Source organism: Propithecus coquereli, unplaced genomic scaffold (genome assembly GCF_000956105.1).
Source record: "Propithecus coquereli isolate 6110/MARCELLA unplaced genomic scaffold, Pcoq_1.0 Scaffold113, whole genome shotgun sequence".
NCBI lineage: Eukaryota > Metazoa > Chordata > Mammalia > Primates > Indriidae > Propithecus > Propithecus coquereli.
In genome coordinates this window covers 5835519-5856204 of record NW_012135303.1, presented here as the reverse complement: position 1 = coordinate 5856204, position 20686 = coordinate 5835519, and the positions used below count along the sequence as shown (strand labels likewise).

The window sequence follows — 20686 nt, the reverse complement described above, 5'->3', positions numbered from 1 at the left end:
GGCTCAGGGGGCCTGGGCGGGGGCGGAGTGGTGAGGAAGCCGTCTGGCCGCCAGAGGTAGGGACGGTGGAGGTCCTCCTCCCTTCTGAAAACAAGCGAGCCTCTGAGGCCTGGACAGAGAGATGTGCCCCAGGGAGACAACTGACTGGGGAAGGGTGGTGGGCAACTAGTCCGCATATGGCGGTGAGCCGAACACCCAAGAGGCTGCAGGGTCGGGGGTCCAGCGGGACCCACAGTGCAGAGGCCCAGTGGGCGAAAAGGGAGGAGCGAAGGTTGGCCCAGGAGCTGCCTCAGGCGAGGACAGGGAGCTTTCCGTACTGTGGTCCCAGGTGCAGGAGACGGGGGTCTGTCGTGGGCACTGCCTGCCCTGGGGGGAGGACAGCGAGGAGACAGGTTTCAGAGCTGGGAGAGTCAGGGAGAGTGGTTGGTTGGAAGATCCGGATGTCCTTTCCGGGGCCGCGGGTGGAGAGCCCAGGAAGGCGGAGGGCCTTCGGGCTCCAGCATTACCCCAGCGACACCTGGCAACGCCCCCCGGGGCTCCTGGGTCCTTTCATTCTTTTTCATGAGTCAAGAGGTGGATCTCCTGCAGCAGTGCTGCGAGGCAATGACTGCCCTGCTAATCTACTTTATTTATAGAAATCGACGGTACACGACCGGGGTAACTAGGCAAAGGGGCAAAGAAAGGGAAACACCGAAGGAGCCGCCGCTGCCTCTCCGCCCCTCACCTCGGGGCGGGGGTTGCAGCCAGGTGTTGCCCTCGCGACCCACTGCGTTTTCCTGCGGGAAACACCGAATGAGGCAGAGGAACTTGGGGTCCAAGGTGGCAGCGAAGAACCCCTGGGCTCGACTTGTCGTCAAGGTCCTGCCACCCTCGAGCCTGGGTCACTTCCCGGGTCCCAGCCCCGAGCCCAGGCGTCCTCTTCCTACAGCGCCACCGCGTGGGCTGCGGCCGAAACCTGCGGCGCCGGCTCTGCCCGTCGCGTCCCGAAGCCAGCTCTTTCGCTTCGCCTCTGGTCCACGGGTTAAGGATGTAGCGGGAAATGGGCAGGTCCCCAGCCCCGGGCACCACCGGACCACTCAAAACAAGAGTGCTTTGGCGCATGCAAAACGCCGGGGCCCCGGTTTGCCCCAACCCCTCGTAATGAAAAGGACACCTGGATTGTCCAAGCCACGACACCCCATCCACACCCGGAACTTCAGACAGGCCGGCCTGCGTCGCGAAATCTGCGTGCGCCCACCGCTATCAGCGGCAGGCAAACGTAGGCTGCCGGAGGCTAGGCGGCCCAAACCGGAGTTGTTTCCCGAACGCTTGGCCGCTCTGGGCCCGCGCAGGTCTGGAACCATGCCGGAGACGGCGAGAAAGCCTACTGCAGGACCCAGGGTCCCAGACACTTACTGGGACCGGGGACGAGGGTTAGTTTATCCCGTGGTCCAACCTCGTACGGAGTGGTGGGGAACTTAGAGGGCTTCCCAGGCTGGCGCCTCCCCCGTTCTCTCGGTCTCACGGAAGCCCCTTGGACACCCACCGTCTCAGTCCGTCAAGGCCTGACCTCCGGGCTAAAGCCCAGGTGGCTGAGACTGCGGTGTCTTGGGGCTCAGTTCTTCCCCACCCCGTGGTGCCTTCTCTCCGGGCCCATCACCTCCGCTGTCCCAGCGCCACGTCAGGATTTGGGAGCCCCCATGCCGGGCTTAGAGGACTTCTCTGGGTAGGCTGGGGTTTATTTCAAATAAATTCAACTGCTCACCAACCCGCAACCACCCGCGCACGTACACACACACACACACACACACACACACACACACACGAGCGCGCGCGCGCGCACACACACACGCTGTGGGACTGTCAACTATTCAAAAGGACAACGACCCAGAAAAGTGTAAATTCACCTGGCGGCCCCCCAATTGCAGAGCTCCCAGTCCCGCACAAAACAGGAGCGAGTTCTGTACGCTCGAGCTGCCCCATGCCTGGCTCACGGCCCCAACATGGGCGCTCCCGGCCGGGTCGCAGGGGCGGGTGACCAACGGCACCCGAAGTGGAGCAGCGTGACAGGCTGGCAGAGCTCCGGCGCTCAGCGGCCGCTTGGCCTGCTCGCTTGCACCCTCATCATTGGCTGTGACCTGTTCATTTCTGATATCCAGTGTCCTACCCTAGGCCACGCGCAGCTTTCGCCAAACGTGCCAGGCCCGAAACCCCTGCCAAATGGCTCACCTCAGCTCGCTGCACCCACCTTCGTCCCCAGTGCCCGGTAGCCAGCGAGGGGCGGCGGGTCAGGGCGCGGACGCCGGCTGCTCACCTCCACGAGCGGACAGAAGGTGCCTGCGGCGTCGCGAGTCCAGCCCTTAGGCTGATTTAAATAACTAATAAGCGCAGATAAATTTTACGAGGGGAACTTTTCCTTTTAGTATCAATAAAGCCTAGTAATTGGGTTTGTTGGTTACCTAAGCTCGAGTTTCTCAGTCTCTCTCTCTCTCTCCCTCCCCTCCATTGAGAGGCAGCGTTTTAAAAAACCGGCAATTGCGTGTGCGTTTGGGGTGTGCAAGTGTGAGCGTGAATGAGTGAAAGCTGTTTGTTTCAAAAGTCCTTAGTCTCAAGAACAATCATCATTGTCTCTCTGTGAGTAAAGAATTTTGAAAGGTGAACTGTTGTTTTTTCTGAAAAGAAAAACGTTGACAATTCAAGTCACTATACAAGTATAATATAAGGAAGGGTGGAGTTTCTAAAGATTGTCCTCGTTGGATGAAATAGAAAGACAATTGCAATGTTTCCCTAATAGTTTGCATTTTAATTAATTTTCACTACATTCTTACTTGAACTCATGGATGATAGCGATATCCATTTTTTCAGTAAAGACTTCTATACTATGTAATACATTCTAAATTTTTTTCAATTTTCTAATCTTTTTGAAAGCAGTGCTTAATTGTAAGGAATTTTTCCACCTGGGAACTGTGCCTCACTTTAAAAATATAAAAGACCTTTCATGAACAATAACTGCAAATAACCCATTCGTTAGCATCTACGGAGTTGCTGGCGCCTATACAAAATCTGTGAAATCTAAAGGCAATCTAAGAATGTTTCTCTCTAACCATAACAATATAAGTTTTTCATTTTTGTTTTTGGAAGTTAAAAATACACTTAAAAGGACTTTTTAGAAAATTGTTGTGCTAAAATTTACCGGAAATCAAATTCCTTATCAAATACAACATAACTAATATCTGTAAATGTCAGCCTAACGAAATGAAGAGTATTTCTGAATCAGATTATTGTTGGGGTCAGATACTAAATAGTCAATGAAAAGAAATGGGAATTCAAGTTTGCAAACCAAGATGGAGGGGGAGGGGAAGCCGGTTTTTGAAGTTACCCAGAACACGCCCAAACCTGTGCACTCATATCTCCCATGTTTACATATATGGGGAACTTTTCCTTTCTGCTTTTAGTTAGGAAATTGATGGGCTTCCCTTAGTTCATCTGGTTTTAAGCTGTGAGAACCGAAGTCTGTGGAGGGCTGTCTCTGTCAGGTAACTTGCGGAGACCTAGTGTTATTCAGAAAGACCCTGTCCTTTGCACTTTGTAAAGAGGAAAAGGGCATCTGGTCGATCCTTCACAGCGCCACCACTCCCCTAACCTCTCCTCTGCACTGCGGGCTGGGGGCACTAGAGTGCCTGAACCTTCTCAAGATCACCTCTAGCCCATGTTGGCACTTGGCTGCAGCAGAAGGGGCTCTCGAGATGTGGGTTTGTACTCCCCCATTTTTTGCTTTCCCAGAGGATTACAGACAACTTTCCTTCCCATCTGCTCCCACCCAGGCTCCTATGACCCTCCATCACCCCCAGTTGTGGCCATCTCCTGGCTCCTAGTGGCCTGCACAGTGCACATACTCAGGGCACTCCTGTTGGCTGCCCCTTGTTCCCCAAGCTGGCCATGCTGAGGGAAGACTTGTCCTCCCAGCACTGTCCTCCGAGTACCAGGAAGTCAAGACCAGTGGCAGGGAAAGATGGAAGGGTTGGGAAGGAAAGTGCAGAACTGAGTAGAGTAACTCAGAGCCTCAGCAATGGGCACCTCCACCTCCCCAAACAACTCAGGGTCTCTGCAGCTCCCTGCCTTTCCAAGACAGGTCCCACCCAGGGCTGCCAGCCCCAGTAGAGCTGTTCTGAGAACCTAGGGTATTGTTCCCCCATTACGTCCCTGCTATCCTGTATTTTGGTTTCAGTTCAGCTATTTTCTGAGGATGTGGAAACCCCATTTATTCTTTTTCTATCTTTACCTAGTTCACACTTCTTTTTTTAATTTTATTTTTAAAGCTTGTCCCCCAAGTCTGGCTCTTGCCAGACCCTGTGCCATATCCCCAAGCTCTATGTGCAACAAGAGCAAGAAGTGATTTGTCTGTTTATAGCAAATTTAATTAAGACAGTTATATACCATGAACTCTCTGGGCCCCAATCAATGCACTTTGATTTGGAAAGTCAAATAGAATCACATCTTATACATGTGGAGTCCCGGCTGGCTGCCCACACTGAGGACCGACGGTTTTGTCCCTCTACACTGTCCTTACTGGACCTAGGAGAGTTGCCTGCAGAACTGGCCACCCTGCTCAACCTGGGAGACCTCAAGTCAGATCTTGACCGAAGCCTTTCTGAAGAGGGCGGGAGGGTCTGGATGCCCAGAGCACTCCCGGTGGCCGGTGGCTAAGGAGCCAGGTGCCGACTTCTGCAGATCCGGTTTTCCAGTACTGGAGCGCTCCCCAGCCGAAGGCCTTAGCCCACGCCCTCCCTTGTCCCAATCCAGCAGTTTTAATGGCCGCCAAAAAGGGGGAGGCAAGTCTCTTCTTTTTCAAGCGGCTTTTATCCAGCAGCCTCCCCTTCCCTCAATTCTGAGCCTTAGGTGCTGGGCCACAGCTGAAATGTTTTTCAAATTTGTCATCATTGGAAACCTCAGAAAACTGGAGTGTAAAACTTTAAAGGCTTCCAGGGATGCTCCGACTTCAGACACTCAATGGAAGGGGAGAGGGCTGAGGGCGGGAGAGGGACTCTGTCGGGCTTTCCTCCTACTGCAGACAGTCTGCACCGATGCAAACACTTGTCCGTATTTCCCTTGCCTTCCCCTAGGCTTCGGAAGTATTCCCACCACATTCTGTGGCTCTAGGAAAGGAAAGCGGCTGTCGGATCAAGGTCTCTCAGCCTCTCAGCATCCCTTCCCTGGCTCCCATCCCCGCACCACCACCACCACGTTGGTCTAGGACCCAGAATCCAGGGGCCAGGGCCTTGGTGACTGTGGTTCATGCCATATAACTCAGTATGAGGTGTGCCCGCCTGAACTGCTTCTCCTGGTCCCCGGCGTCCCCTTCATCACCACCCTCCATTCTGACCCTGGGAAGCTGCAGACCTGCCACCAACTTCATGGTATCACCTATAATTGATCCCCTCAGTTTTTGGTAGATTTGAAACCCAAAAAGAGTAACTCCCCCCTTTTCTTTTTTTTTAGAATTCGAGGCACTTGAAACATTCTGAGCATGCCTGCCACTGGGGTCTCAGAAGAGTTGTCCTGAAACCAGTTGAGAGCAGCCACCTTTGCTGTTGCTGAGACTTTAGCAGGGACGGCTCTGGTGGACTGTGTGCACCCAGGCTCCGCGGGCACCCCAATGGCCTCCTACATACAACCGGGGTAGGAGGACTGGCGTGGATGAGTCAAGTGTGGTGGGTCAAGTGTTTTGTTTCTTCTTCTTTCTTTTTTAAATGTCTGTCTTTATTTCTGTGGAGGACCAATTAGGAGGGTGTAGCCAGTGGCCTGTGTCAGGCCACAAGGGGTTAACTTTGGGAGGTCACCTTGGCAGGGCCTTTGCATTGGGCCGTAGTGTCCAACTGAGGCCCATAAATCCCGCTTGTGTGTGCATCTTGCTTGGGCTGTTTGTGCATCTGGGTAGAGAGAGCTGCGCAGTATCGAATCTGCGCTCTCATGCGCCTTCCTGAGCGGCATTCCAGCTTGGACTCAGTCAATGAATCCCTGAATGAGCTCCACAGAGGAGGGGTCGAAGAAGTAGCTGTCTTAGTTAAATGCGCTGCTGTGGGCAGCTGCGGCTGACTGCTCTCCCCCCCTCTGCCCCCTCCTCGAGGCCCGCCTCTGGGCAGGCTTGAGGTGGCCCGGGAGCCCCGCCAGCAGCCCCCGCCCCTTAGGCCGAGCTCCGGCCCTGGCAATCTCTGCACTTTGTCATCACGCCCGAGTATTTGACATTCGCAATTATCTGCAAATACCCTGATCGGTTTGTATATGAAACACTTTTTTTCCTGCCTTAAGGTTGGAATCTGGTAAGTTTCAGACAAGTGGTTGCGGGAGAGGGGGAGGTGACCCAGGGGACCGCAGGGGACCTGGCCGGTGAACTCGATTCTGAGAGGCGGTTGTCTAGAAGGGACAGGTCTGCGTGCCGTCCCTGGTTCCCCCAGCCCCTCTCCGAGGAAAGGCCGCGCGGAGACAAGGAAGGTCTTGTCTAGGTCGCGAACCTCGGGTCTCTCTTTGAAAGGAGCACCCCCTAATTCCGGAGAAAGGGAGGCTGAAAGAGGAGGAGAAATCCCACTACAGGCAAGGCCCGAGGTTAATCATCTTGATAACCGGAAAGGGCGCTTTTTGCCTGGTCGCCATCACCGACAATGTCAGTCATCATCTCTCGACCCCGCGGCAGAATTACCTGCTCAAAGAGCCATCCCGGGGAGCCCTCAGCTCTGAGCTCTTCCCTCCCGCCGTCTGCGGGAAGTAAACCGCGTCCTCCTTCAAGTGGATGCCCTTCGACTCTCCTCCGCCCCCCGGCGGTTCCTAAATCCAGGAAAGCCAGCCCGTGATCGCTCACCACTCCAACATTGCAGCTTCCGGCTATTTGGCCTTTATAGGCCATATACCGAAAGAAAAAAAGAAAAGTGATGGTGGGGGCAGGGAGGATAATGGAGCGAGATCATTTGTCTGACTCTTCTGTTTTTTCAGGAGCTTGATCCTGGCCCCAGTGGAGCCGAGGGGCCCAGAGCCGAGGGACCCGGAGGCCAGACTGTGTTCGCGCAAAGTGCACACAGCCTGGGCGCCCCGGGCTCAGCGAATTACTCGCCAACAAGCCAAGGTCCTTTGCAACCGGTAATCAGCAACTGCAGAAACTAAACACTAGTGAAACCCCTTCCCCACGCGTTTAGCTTGCGGCTCTGCTGCAGACACTGGGCTCAGTAGCCTTTCACACCTATTACATTTTCCGAGAAAGTGGGAGGAGGAGAGGATGAGAGAAAGGTGTGTGCGTGGCGGGGAATGAAACACCTTCAAGAAAAATGGGAGGGAGTAGTTTCAGAAAGTCTGTCTCTGTAACAGCCCAACTGCCAAATCACCGGCTCATTCTGAAAAGGCCAAGAGAAAAGGGAAGCAGGCAGGAGAGGAATACCTCCCCGCTCTTCCCCTTGCCCGCTCCCTGCACCCCCAGGACCCGCCGGTCACCCGGGCTAAGAAGCAAGAGTGTGCAGCTGGGAGGACGCCACCTCTCTGAACTCAGGCTCAGCCCAGTGGAGCAAGAAAGTGTGGGCGGCTCAAGAAGGTCGTTATTGTCACCCACGGTGCCTTCCAACCATGAAAGCCCCACACAGGAAAAACGGCCGAGGTGACTCCTCCACTCACAAGTCGCAGCCCCCGCCTGAGGATCCCCAGGAAGCAGCTGAAGACACGAAGAACGTCAGACTTCCTTTAACCCCCAACTCCTTGGAGCATGGTCTGCGGTTTGAGCCACCCAGGCACTCATATTAGGCCCTGTCTTGGCCGTAGATGCCAAGGTGGGCACAAAGGCCCCAGGCTGCACTGAGGCTGGCGGGTTTCTGCTTGGGTTAGGGGCATCATGACCTCAGCAGAGCCGGGTAGCGGTGTGGTGACAGCACTGCGCCCTGCGCTGGATTCAGACTGCCCTCGGCCTGCGGTTTGACCGTGGCGGGTCAACGGCTTCAGCTCATTATTTTCTATCATTTTTGTCATGCCCATATCTGTGTCAGGTGTAGACTACTACACTCCAGTGGTTTATTCTACAGAAAATTCCCCGAGGATTGGTCTCGACTTCGCAACTTCGGCTTCCCAGGTGATGCTCTTCAGTATTCTGCTTCCTACTCACCCACTTCGCCCTTGGGTACCGGGAGGAGGGCCCGCTTTGGCGGAAATGATGAATGCGCAGGCCCAGCGGGGTGCCCATTGCATTAACCTGCGCTCCCAAACTGCACCCTTGCGGGAGCTTCCACACCATACACCCCTAAAAGAGCTCGAGCCCCCGAGCACGTGTAAGTATCCTCCCGCATTGAAACTAATTCGCACCCGCGTCTTTCACCTCAAATGACTTTGCCTTTGAGCACTTCTCCGACACAAGACGCGGGAGAGAAGTCCGGAGGCGAGGGCCAGGGGCTGGGGGACTCCTCTGCTCACCTCAGTTCTTGACTCCGAAGGCCCCAAATAACTATCTGTTGTGTCAGGACCGGCGAGTGCAAAGCGTCTGTGCCCAGAGGCGCTCGCTCCTCAGGTCCAGGTATCCGAGGGCATCCGGAGCTGGGGCGGATTGTGCTGACTACTCAGGGAGCGCGCAGATGCCGGACAGGGAAGAGGGGCTCGGTGTAACGGGGACGGAAACCAGCCCTGTCTTTGTTAGTAACTTAAGAAGAGCCTCTGAACTCGGGGAGCGCGTGTTGGGGCACCTCCCTGCACCCACCCTCATCCCCCAGCTCCTTCCCGGGCCTAGCATCTTTCCCACCCCTCCCACCACCGCCCCACCCGGCCCCGCCCGTTAGAAGCGTGTGGCGGGCCCTCGGTTTACAGAGCCAGCGCTTCAGATGTTTATTTGCAACTAATTGCTTATGTTAGAAAATGCTAGTTACCCGGGCGGAGCGCTTCCGCCCTGCGCAGGCCGACCCCGCCGGCGGCAGCTCGCCGATCCCACCCGCGAAGCCGTGAAGGAGCGGGCGGCGGGGAGGCGGCTGTGTCACCCTGGACTCGGCCACAGGCGTTGCTCCGAACTCCCGGTAGGGGGAGCCGCCGCGGGCGCCAGGCCGGTTTGGGTCCAGGCCTCAAGGTCGGCCCCGCCGCCGGTGTCAACCCGGAACACCAAGCGCGAGGGGACTCCTCACCTGCCCTCCAGATGCGTGCCACCAACAGAGAAGGGAACGCAGGATCAGGCCTGCTCCTAATTCTCGGTTGTTGCACAGCAAAGAAGATACGGGAAAGCCAATTATATTCTTTAGGTCCAAATACAGTTCAGAAAATTTGTAGGTGAGGAGATCGCCTCCTTTGCCCATATCCATATATATATGCCCATATATAGTATGCCATATGTGTATATATGTACTTATGTGTATGTATATGTGTATATATGTGAATATATATGTATATATCAGTGGTTGAGAACTTGTTTTAGTTCCTCAAGTTTTGAGCTTTATTTTAAATATTTTAGGTAACCAAATCCCTTCTCACTGTATTTTCCAAGTCATTTATTTCCAAGAGCTTTAGATGGTCCTAGCACAAAATAGGAGCTCAGATAAGACCTGCTGGCTTTGTTACAGTAATGTCAGCAACAGATTCTCTCTCTTTCTGACCCCACAGACTTAACTAAGGCCTTTCATTTTAAGGTATAACTGATGCTTAGAGAACAACACTAAACTAAGGAAAAGGAGAAAGCAGTTAGCTGGACTGTGAACCCACAGACCCATCCACTGCACCCAACATGGCAGTGCACCTGTACTGAGGGGCCAGAGACTTCCTGGTCTAACTCCCACTGATAAAAGATGGCAAGCTCTCCTTACACATACATCCATCTTTCACTGGGAACCCACAACTCATTAGAACCTGGCTTCTAATGCCAAGTCATCAAAGCCTCTTCAGAGAGAATCCTAAAAGCAAATAATTCCGGACTTAGAAGGAAACCTCAAGACCATCTAGTCTAACAGTTGTAGTTTACTGGTGGGAAAAAAGAGCTGAGTAGAGGGGAAGAATCACACTCCAGCTGAGGAAGCCCCTGAGGGCTGAGCTGAGACTGGAACTCTCTTCTTCCGACCTTCAGTCCACTACAGTCTGACCACAGGGCAGTCATTAACCCTGTGATTATTATTGTGTTTCCACATATTTTAGGGTTCTTGGTAAGGCATACTCCTTTGATACTATTGCAATAATAACAAACTCTGGGAAATCTTTAAGAGCAAAAGAGTGTTACATTACATTCAAAGGGAGGCTAAGTTTTAGAAATGAAGTTATATATAACATTGAAGTATTTGGGGAAAAGACTAAACAAAATTAGTTGTATTGTTTTATCCCAATTTACAAATATTGGACATATACAAATATATGAATGAGAGAATGAACAAAACAAAAAAGTGGTACTGTTGCATTATAAAGGCATTTTTCCAAGTTGTGTAATTTTTCTCCAAAAATCAGACCTAACTTAGTGCTTAAGTGTTTGTTTATAGATTTTTGAGTGTTAATTCTAGTGTCATTTTTAAGACCCAACAGGCATGAAGCATTTCTAAAATCAGATTTCATAAAAACAAAATAAAATTTATAAAAAATTGACTTAGCAATAGTAGGGAAAATTTTTGAATGAAATATTATAGGATACACCCAGAAAACACCACCCACTGGCTTTTCATAAACCCTGGGATATAAATGATATTTTATTGACCTCTCTATAATTACCTTCTTTTTATTTTTTGGTAAGGTCAACACAAAAATTATTTACAAGACCATTTCACTATTCCTTTTTGTATTCTTGTTCACAAAGGCAAAGAGGTACATTATCAAATGATAATGTCTCCTTCTCTTTTTGTAGCTAATGTCCAATCTTTAGCAAATGGTGCTGTGATGTCATTGAAATGGGTATTGGACAAAGTACCAATGGATTTATTGATTTCCCTTCTTCGAAGTCCTTTGGGAATTGAGGAGAAGAAAGAAAAGCATAGGTTGGCTGAGATGTGCAATACTTATTCTATCATACACACACAAAAAAATTACATTTGGCTGATAAAATTGACGATTCAGAAGTATTGCTTACAGAAATTCATAATGGGATGACATTGAGGCCACTCAGCTGATCAACCTGCCTTTCTTCTACCCTATCATTTTATTAATATTTGCTCTTCCAATTTCAACCTTTCAGAAATCAGAAAGCATCAAGTTTTCAGTTAGCATACTGATGGAAATAGGAGGAAAAGAAGAGCCTCCCAGGGAAGGAAACAGAATATGCACTGTTGCTTTCAAACTTACAACCTCATAAACCCTACTCTAGGGTCCTATAAGCTCGGTAGTATTCCTGAAGACTGGCACTTGCTGGAGATCTCACAAGGGATCTCCATGGTCCATGGGCTGGTGTGATTTTCCACCTGGGGGTCTGGAGACCTTCCTGTGGCCTAAACTGTGATGGTTCACAGCAGACTCGTGGCAACAAAGAAAATAAGGCTACTCTGATTGTCCCTGGTTTTTTAGGAGAGGATTTCAAAGCAGGGCTTCTTTCAGCCTCAATCACTGAACTGGTTTTTGAGGAAAAAGACTTTTAATTCGAATCTTGTTAAAAATGCCAACTAGGCTCACGCCTGTAATCCTAGCTCTCTGGGAGGCTGAGGCGGGCGGATTGTTTGAGCTCAGGAGTTCGAGACCAGCCTGAGCAAGAGTGAGACCCCGTCTCTACTAAAATTAGAAAGAAATTAATTGGACAACTAAAAATATATAGAAAAAATTAGCCGGGCATGGTGGCGCATGCCTGTAGTCCCAGCTACTCGGGAGACTGAGGCAGGAGGATCACTTGAGCCCAGGAGTTTGAGGTTGCTGTGAGCTAGGCTGATGCCACGGCACTCTAGCCCGGGCAACAGAGTGAGACTCTGTTTCAAAAAAAAAAAAAAAATGCCAACTAAACCGCCCAGAGAGACTCCACATTGTAACATCTGCCTAGGAATTATCACACACAACAGTGTCTACAGCAAATCTCAAAATATATGAATAAAAACGAACCTCAAACTTCCTCTCCCTTGACATTCTGAATGGGTGAGCTGTGTTGAATAACAGGGAAGATTTACTATAATGCATCCTAAACACAACTGTTTGTCAGCTACTTTGTTCCCCCCCTTCCCCCCACTCCAAAAAGAACTGAATATTTTTGCCTTCCAGGTTTTCTATTCATTTATCTCAATCTTCTAGGCTTAGCACCATGCCTAGAAGATCCCTACTCAACAGGGCCACTTGACTTTTCTCCATCTTGTGTGTACTGGAGTAGGGGGGAAGGGTGTGGTAAAGAGAGGCTTTCCCCTGCCCTCCAGGTGAAGGATGTGTTTCCAAAGCATGTGCTTCACTTTACCCCAGTCATGGGCCTCCTCTTGAGGCCAGATTCTAGGTTCTTCTTTCTCCTGGAGAAAGTGGATAGGGGATGCCCAGGAAGAAGAATCTGGAACATTGCCTGCACCCCTCCCCACCACCTACCCAGGTAAGGCTGGTGGTGAAGAAGATGATGAGTATGAAAATGGGATAGAAGGGGAAGAACTGTGATCACCGTTGAGGGGGTTATGCCAGTGTGTTTGGAGCTGGTACAGGAAATGATTCTCTTTTTAAAAGATTAAATTTATTTAAATAGTATCCATCTTCCTACAATGACTATCAAACATTCTTAAAATTTCTATAAATATTGAAGTAAATGAAGAATTATGGTTTAAGATTTTAAACCTACAGAGTAAATCAATTCTATCTTTGCCCACTTACTAGCTGCATAAATTTGGGGAGTTTAACTTACCTCTCTGAGCCTCATTTTTCTTATCTGTCAAATGGGCATTATACAAATAGCCATCTCAGAAAATTGTGAGGATTAAATGAAATACTACATGTGAGTTGCTTAGAACAGTTCCCAGAACATAGTAAAAAGTCAGAAGATGTTCTTCACTATATTATTATGATATGGAAATTGCTGATCCAATTGACTCAATTCATATTGCAAATTACTAGATTGGAACAAGGCGTTGAAGATTGGCTCACACTGTTCTCTTTGATCCATTTTCATTTAGTCAAAATAACTCAAACTCCATTACTTCATCACCAATGAACTTTCTATGAACTTTAGTAAGCATTTCTCTAGCACAATTCTCCTCAACTGTTTTGTACCCTACCTTCCCCTACCCTAAAGGCTCCTCAGGTGGACCAAGATTACCAGCACTATATGCCGAGAAGCCATTTCAAAGTCTTCCATAAGAAGGTCATGCTCGAGCATGTAGAACTTTTCATCATACAGTCCCAGAGACATGACATTATTGGGGTCGGGGTAGAGAAAAGGAGACTCAAAGATTATGTTGTCTGGTGTTTGATTCTTGCTACAAGGGCACAGGATGTCATACCAAATGGGTGAGAGGATCCTAGGCTTATTCTGGGAAACATCTCTCTCACTCTTCTAAATTAAACTTGCACCACAGTAGTTTGGTGTTGACAAAGAAACAAAACATTGCCATTCTCTTCTCTGTACAACGACCTGGTTTTATGAAAGAAAATGGTTACAGCTTGCTGGGTTGAGCAATATTCTCCATCCAGTTTATAAATTCCTATGCCGTTCTCATTGTGGTCAGCAATGAGCAGCCCCAGGAGCAGGCAGTGAGAAAGCAGAGCCGGTCAGGAGCGGCAGTGCTGAGCTATTCACTCCACTTACCTGCAAGACCAAACGCGAAACCAGGGAGCTCTGCATGGAGCCTCAGAAGAGCTCTCCTCCGGCCTTTAGTAAAAGCTTAACAGATTGTAGGAGTAACAGCTAAAGACCTATACTGCCTGCTGTGGCTATGTGTTTCTTTTCAGAGGATTTCTCAAAGTCCACACACTAAGCCAAGTTAGCTGTCAGCAGGCTCTTTATACACCTGGCCTACCGTTACCTTTGACTTGAGAGGTGGGTTATTAAAATGCAAAGAGTTGTGAAGCGCAGGAAGAGAACATCAGAATGGAAACACCTAAGACGGCTCTGTCTGGTTTTCTCTTCTATTCAATGTTTTGTCTTTTGTGAGCTCTGCTCATTCAAACATTAAATGTTTGAAACATTTAGACAATAAAATTGCAATGACCTTACAGACTGTGTTCACTCCCACAAACCAAACACAAAGTGATTGCTTTTTAGCAATCAATACTCTTTGGCAGCTGAAGAGTAGAGGCCACGCTGGGAACCCTTGTCCCACTTGGGCTGATTGGCTGTTATAAAGTGGAACCAAGGAGTCTGAGGTAGCAACTCTCTCACTCTTTCCCTCCCCTTCTGCAAAACAGCCATTTGTTTTTATTGCTTCTGTGGATATTTTCAGTCCCAGGGAAGGGGGAAAGAGAAGAAAAAAGGGATGGTTTTGGATGATAGCCACTCAACTGAGTTGATTGAAAGGTTCAGGCTTCTGCTGACATTGGGGACCTCAAAACATGGAGCACAGATCCAATTCCATTCAACAAATATACTGAGCAGCTATTGGTTCATTTGTGTCCTTGCTCAACTGTCTTCTATCTTAAGGAATAATGAAAACAACCACAGAAATAATTGCTATGAATGCTACTAGACACTTTACATGCATTATCTCACTTAATCCCCACAACAATACTATGAGATAGATACTATTATCATCCACATTTCACTTTTAAAAATGAAAAAGAAAAAGGAAATATCAAACAACCCTAACAACTCCACTTGGTACATTCTGAGGTAAAGAAGGCTCATAATGAAAAGGATTTGGGAGAATTATTAAAGCAACAATACACAGGACAGCTTTGAGAAACAAAAGGTAAGAAGGTAAGTTACCAGGGTAGGAAGATAATAAGCCTGTTATAGAATCCTGAGGCCAGGCCCAGAGCAGTAGGAGTGGGGAGGAGAGGCTGGATGTACGAGAACTTCCAAAGGAGGTCACCAGCAGGCATTCTGATAACTGCATGGCAGAGTCCTCCCAGCCTATTGGAGTCCTAGCCCGTGGGCAGGGCTACTAGAATCTTCACCTGGATTTTCCCATTCCACTCATTTTTTTACAGAGCCTGAATTACCTAGTATCTCAGAAACTGGTCTGATTCCAGTTAAATATCCCCACAGGATGCCAAGAAGGTACTAAAGTTCTAGAAATTACTGTCTGTGTGAGGGAGATTCTGGAAACTGTTTTTCAGCTATTCAGAACAATTTTCATGGATTCAGACGCTTGGACTGACCTCCTGAAGCTTCTCCAAGCTGAGCAGGTGTAGAGGTGCTCCTGAGTTAGCTGTGTGATAGATGGGCATCTCCCTCAAGAAAGAGAATTTAACCCCCAAATGGTCATAACACCACCTGTTCTGATTCAGCACAGAACAGTTCAGCACAGTTCATGATTCAGCACAGCACTTCAATGTTTGCTGTCTCCCTCTCCATTGGCAAACCATTTTCCTCAGTTGCTTCATGGTTCTCCCACTCATTTTCCAGCTCTGTTTGCAGTAGTAATTCTCTATCAGTCTTTCTATAACCACTAGCAACTTCCCTGCCTCTAAATTACTTTTGAATCACAAGCCAAGAACCAAACTGGTTCAAGAGAAGATACTAGGCAATTTTATTTTTCTTTTCTGTGAAAAGTGGGGTGGATAGAGCTTCAGAAATATCAGCACTTCTATTAACAGTGACTCTCATTGCTGTAACAGCAAGGAGCTTGTGACAGACTTCAGGTTCTCATGTAATATTGTTCCCACTGCCTTATCCAGTCACATGACCTCCCAGGGTACGCCTACATTTCCCAGCTCCCCTTGCAGCTAGGCATGCCCATGTGGCTAAGTTTGGGCCAATCAAATGTGAGAAGAGATTGGTGCAACTCCTGGTCTTAATTTTAAAAGGACCAGGTATGCACCTTCTGGTCCCATTTGTCTGCCTGAGAAAATATAAAGATTGAAGAAGCCACTTTGAACCTAGAGTCGAGACTCAAATGTTGAGGATGGCAGACTGTCCTACTAACCCTGCATTTGCGTACCTCTGGACTATCATACAAAAGAAAAACAAGCTCCTATCCTGCTTAAGCCACTCTTCTTAGGAGTCTTTCTGTAGCCCAACTAGTTTTTATCATATTTTATATGGAGGGAAATTGTGAAGTTAAATAAATTCTTACTGTCATTCATACAATCTTCTATGAAAGTATCACAGCAGAACTAATAAATAGGGAACTGCACAGGCATGTAGAAACTTGAGTAGGATTGAGGGAGGGCACACAGTATGAAAATTGAAATGTGACCTAGAAATCAGAAAAGCTGAGTTCTAATAATAAGAGCAGTTACCATTTATTGAATGTTTATTAAAAGTAGGTACTTTGTAACTCAGGAACAGAAAACCAAACACCGCATGTTCTCACTTATAAGTGGGAGCTAAGCTACTGGTACCCAGGGTCATACAGAGTGGAATAATGGACATTGGAGACTCAGAAGGGGGAGGTTGGAAGAGGTCTAAAGGGTAAAAAATTATCTCTTGGGTATAACATACACTATTCAGGTGATGGGGACACTAAAAGCCCAGACTTCACCACTATACAATTCATCCGTGTAACCGAAACCCACATGTACCCCTAAATCTACTGAAATAATAAATAAATAAATAAATAAACAAAAGTAGGTATTTTGTAAATACTTCACACTTATTTTCCCATTTAATACAACAACCTTTTTAAATCCCTATTTTACAGATGAGGAAACTGAGGGAGATACTTTTTAAATCCCTATTTTACAGATGAGGAAACTGAAATCAGAAAAATTAAATAACTTGTCCAAAGTCACAGAACAAATAATTGTCAGCACCCAGATTTGAAGCCAGATTCCATAACCTGTATTCCTGACCATGACGTTGACACTTCACTCTCTCTAGTTCTTCTCCTATGTCACTACTAGCTATGTGAGCTTTGGCAAGTATTTTTTCATCTCTGTATCTCATTTTCCTTATTTATAAAATGAAGGCATTGGACAGGACCATCTCTTGGGTCCCCTTTAACTCTATGACTCTGTTGAATGCCTGCAGTTCTAAGTTTGGCTGTGCAATGATTTCGTTGGATCTAGACAAGTAGCTGATCCTATTTTTACAACATGTGCATGTCAGTGATCATAGCAATGTCTAGAAACATCACAAAAGTGTGTTTAAGACCCCAAGTCAATCTGTGGCATTGACGTAGGGATCATTGCTACCATTTTCCCCAGCCCTCTGATTCCCTGACTTCTCTGCCTCACATTTCCTGCTTGTCCTTGGCTGCCATCTCAGGACTAACTGCCTCAACTCAAACGAATAGTGGAAACTAAGGAAACTTGCTCTAAACCCTCTAACGTTTCCAAATCACACCACACCCACAGGTGTATCCAGGCCCCTACGTTTCCCGTCATCAATGCTGTGGTGATGGTGATGAGTGGTAGCAGCGGCAGCACCACTCTACTGATAGGAAAGTTCTTACACCCATTCTTTCCTTAGGTTTCCTCCTCTTCCAGTGATTCATCTCTGCAAAGCAGGCAGTTCTCACCCCTGTCCTATCCTGGAGTAGGTTCCCACCACCCTCTGCTGGGCTCTGGCCTATATCTCAGAACCTCTCCTTGTGGAGAAACCAGCTGGGCCTGTCAGGGGGCTACCAGGGAGGTGGCTGAAGGAATTAAACAGAGACAAAGGCATTCTTTCTGAGTGGAAGACAGTATTCCAATTAGGCCCCTTCCTCAGATTCCCAATGGCAGCTCTCCAAATCTTGACATCCAAACCCCATAAATTACTTTCCTGATCTTTAAGGGAATAGAATTTCTTGAATTCAGGTAGCTGTGGACCACTCACCTCCTGCCCCACCTCAGTGACTCTGTGCACCCACAGAAGCCACCGAAGACCAGAAGCCCAGCTAACCAATCAGATCTTGCATAATCCATCCCCAATTCTGTCACTTAACAGCTTTCAAATGCTGGTCAAGGCAACCTTTTTTATGGTTTCTTAGCTATAACATATGGATAAAAATCTATACATGTCTTGCCTGCCTTACAAGATGTTGTGACAATAAAAAGTGATAATTTGCTGAAAAGGACATTGAAAACTGTAAACTACTATGCAAAATCCAGTTATTCTTGCTTTGATACCAATGTCTATGCGTTGATCCACAAAGTTAGTTTAGGAAACCAATAAAACAAGTTCTTTTACAGAAAATGTATTATATGAAACTTTTATATCAACTAAATCTACAGAATTATTAGCCTTTCCAAGACGGCCTGGGCTGTTGAGCTCATATCAAACATTTTAGTAATCTACAGTGTAGGTTCGCATGTAAAACCTGGGATCACAAGCTGAAAGGGTCACCTCAGGAGCTAATCCCAAGTCAAATCTACTTAGAGCCACAGAGATCTGAACTTCATCCCCACTCCACTCCTTTGGGACAGGAATCCACATGAGGGAAATCATCCAACTGACCCGAAGTGTTTGGGATGGGAAGAGAGGGCAGAAATCCCTATGTGCTTAGCCGGGCTGCAAACCAGACCTGGGGGTAATTTTCATTACTCCCTCTGCATTGAGGCCACCCTTTTCTCCTAGTGACATTTCTTTCTGCCTTAGCAGTCTCATTCCTCAGCGCCTCTGCCCATGCACTGGACTTCAGCGCCCTCTAGGGTGGGGTCTGTCCTCCTAGCCACTACAGCAGTGCTGTTCAATATAAATATAATGCCATGTATGTAATGTAAAATGTTCTAACAGCCATCTTTTAAAAATAAAAAAGGTAGAATTAATTTTAATAATGCATTTTATTTAGTCCAATACATCCAAAATGTTTCCAACATGTAATCAATACAAAAAATTATTGAGATATTTCACATTCTTTCCCCACCACACTGAGTCTTTGAAAACTGGTGTGTATTTTACATTTACAGCACATCTCAATTTGGACTCGCTGAATTCCAAGGGCTCCAGAGCCACATGTGGTTGGTAGCTGCTGGATTCAATAATGTAGCATTAAAATGGGTCACTGCCGTGCATGAGTCTTAGCCCAGTATCACTTTGTTTCCTACCTCTTCAAAGCCAAATTCCCAAGGCTTCCAACGTATTAATGAGACAAGCTGATAGAAACTGTCTGTGGCTCCATGATAATAAGAGGGAATCAGAGGTGTTGAGCCTCTCTACTCTTCTTTCCCCCTTAATAACCACCAAACACCACAAACACACCCCATACACTCATACTTGAAACACACAAGTTCCTCCCTCTCCTCCTAGTAACTTATATTTGAATAGGAACAGTGGCTTAACTCAAAAAAGTATTATTGAGGAGGGAATTCCAGATCAAGTTATGGGGAGATAGTGTGGCAGATGTGCTGGGTATATGGGAAAATCTAGCTGATACCTCAGAACAAAAGGCGTGGGCAGCTACCCACATCTTTTTGAGTAGGGACAGACCTATCCAGTGCAATGGTCAAGACAAGGGATAACTGAAGGTTCTGGCCATTTAAGGATGACACAGTTAGTGAATGTAATCACCTCGAATGTTTCTTGGCTCTGAATTTAATTCAACAAGCATGTGTTGAGTACTTACCAAGTATCCTGTTAGACAGTGAAAACCCTGAAAAAAGGGACCATCTCTTCCTCATCTCTGTATGGCTAATGTCTTCACTGGTGAGTTTATACAATTTCAGCCAAAAGCAAAAGACATTTGATGTTTTCATTTTTCTATGCAGTTTTATTTCAGATAAGTAAACATATGATATGTGGGAGACTTTCTCAAACACTGAAATCTACTCTTGAACTTCTATCTAGTGCTACCTTGGAGCTCCCCTGGGTGTGTGTGTGTGGGAACTCCAGGGTGATGAACAAAATTCAACCTCAGTTGTCTAATAAAAGGGGAAATTGAGCTTACCAAATCCTGAATAGGTATAAAGAGATTTTCACAATTAGGTTATTTTCACAGGGAGAAGGGTGGGAAATGGTCAGGCAATTCATCAAATCTTAACAGTTTAGTCCACTTCATTTTTAAAGGAGTGGAGAAAAAGGAGATCTCAAACAATCCCTGTGCATGGAAACCTGCAGAGTTCTGTGGCCCAAGCGGTCAAAGGGAACATTTGTACTCTTAGAAATGCATCTCGAGCTTTTAATGCTTGCACGCTGCCAGACCCCATGGATCATTTTGTAAACTAAAAAATCACCAGATTGAAAAACAACATAATTTAGCCAGGCCAATCCATAAAGCATCCCAGACAGTACATATTACAGAGAAACCTGGAACAAAAAATTCCCTGGCCTGGGAAAGTTCCCAGAGAATCACAAACTTCTCTGAAAAACAGAAAGGTCTGATCATCTCATATGTGGTCCATGTGGAGGGTACTCAATCAGGACTGGGATTGTGCTCCAAAGGTTTATCTGTAAGTCCATTGTTGAAAACCTTTAATGCGTTTTCCCATAGAAACATTGTTGTTGATTAGACTCCCAGCCTAATCAGCAAGGATTCCTTAACTCAACATGTTGCTGAAGTATGATACTTTCATGATGAAATATAGTAAGATGCTATGTCATTGCTAAGAATTAAGCACTAGTGGAAAACAAGTACATTGAAAAAGAGCTTGACACACAGAATAAAGGCTGAAGCAAGAAGCAGAGCCCATCTATTGCCTGCCACCTCATCCCCACAACAGGGAGTCTGTGACCCAGAGACTCTGCCCCACTGATCCACTGATGGTTTGGGTCTGTTCCACTCCAGGTCTTGCTGCCTTCTCTGGGTTCTCCCAGAAG

General features: G+C 47.4%; 1 protein-coding gene across 1 annotated transcript in view; it reads right to left on the bottom strand.

Annotated features, from left to right (window-relative positions):
• SATB2 (SATB homeobox 2) overlaps positions 1-2473 on the bottom strand; it is a gene marked incomplete at its 3' end in the record, with an annotated part of 141571 nt that extends 139098 nt beyond the window's left edge. Inside the window, exon 1 of the mRNA XM_012655191.1 lies at positions 2209-2473. The remainder of the gene's footprint in view (positions 1-2208) is intronic.
• Between the last annotated feature and the right edge of the window lie 18213 nt (positions 2474-20686).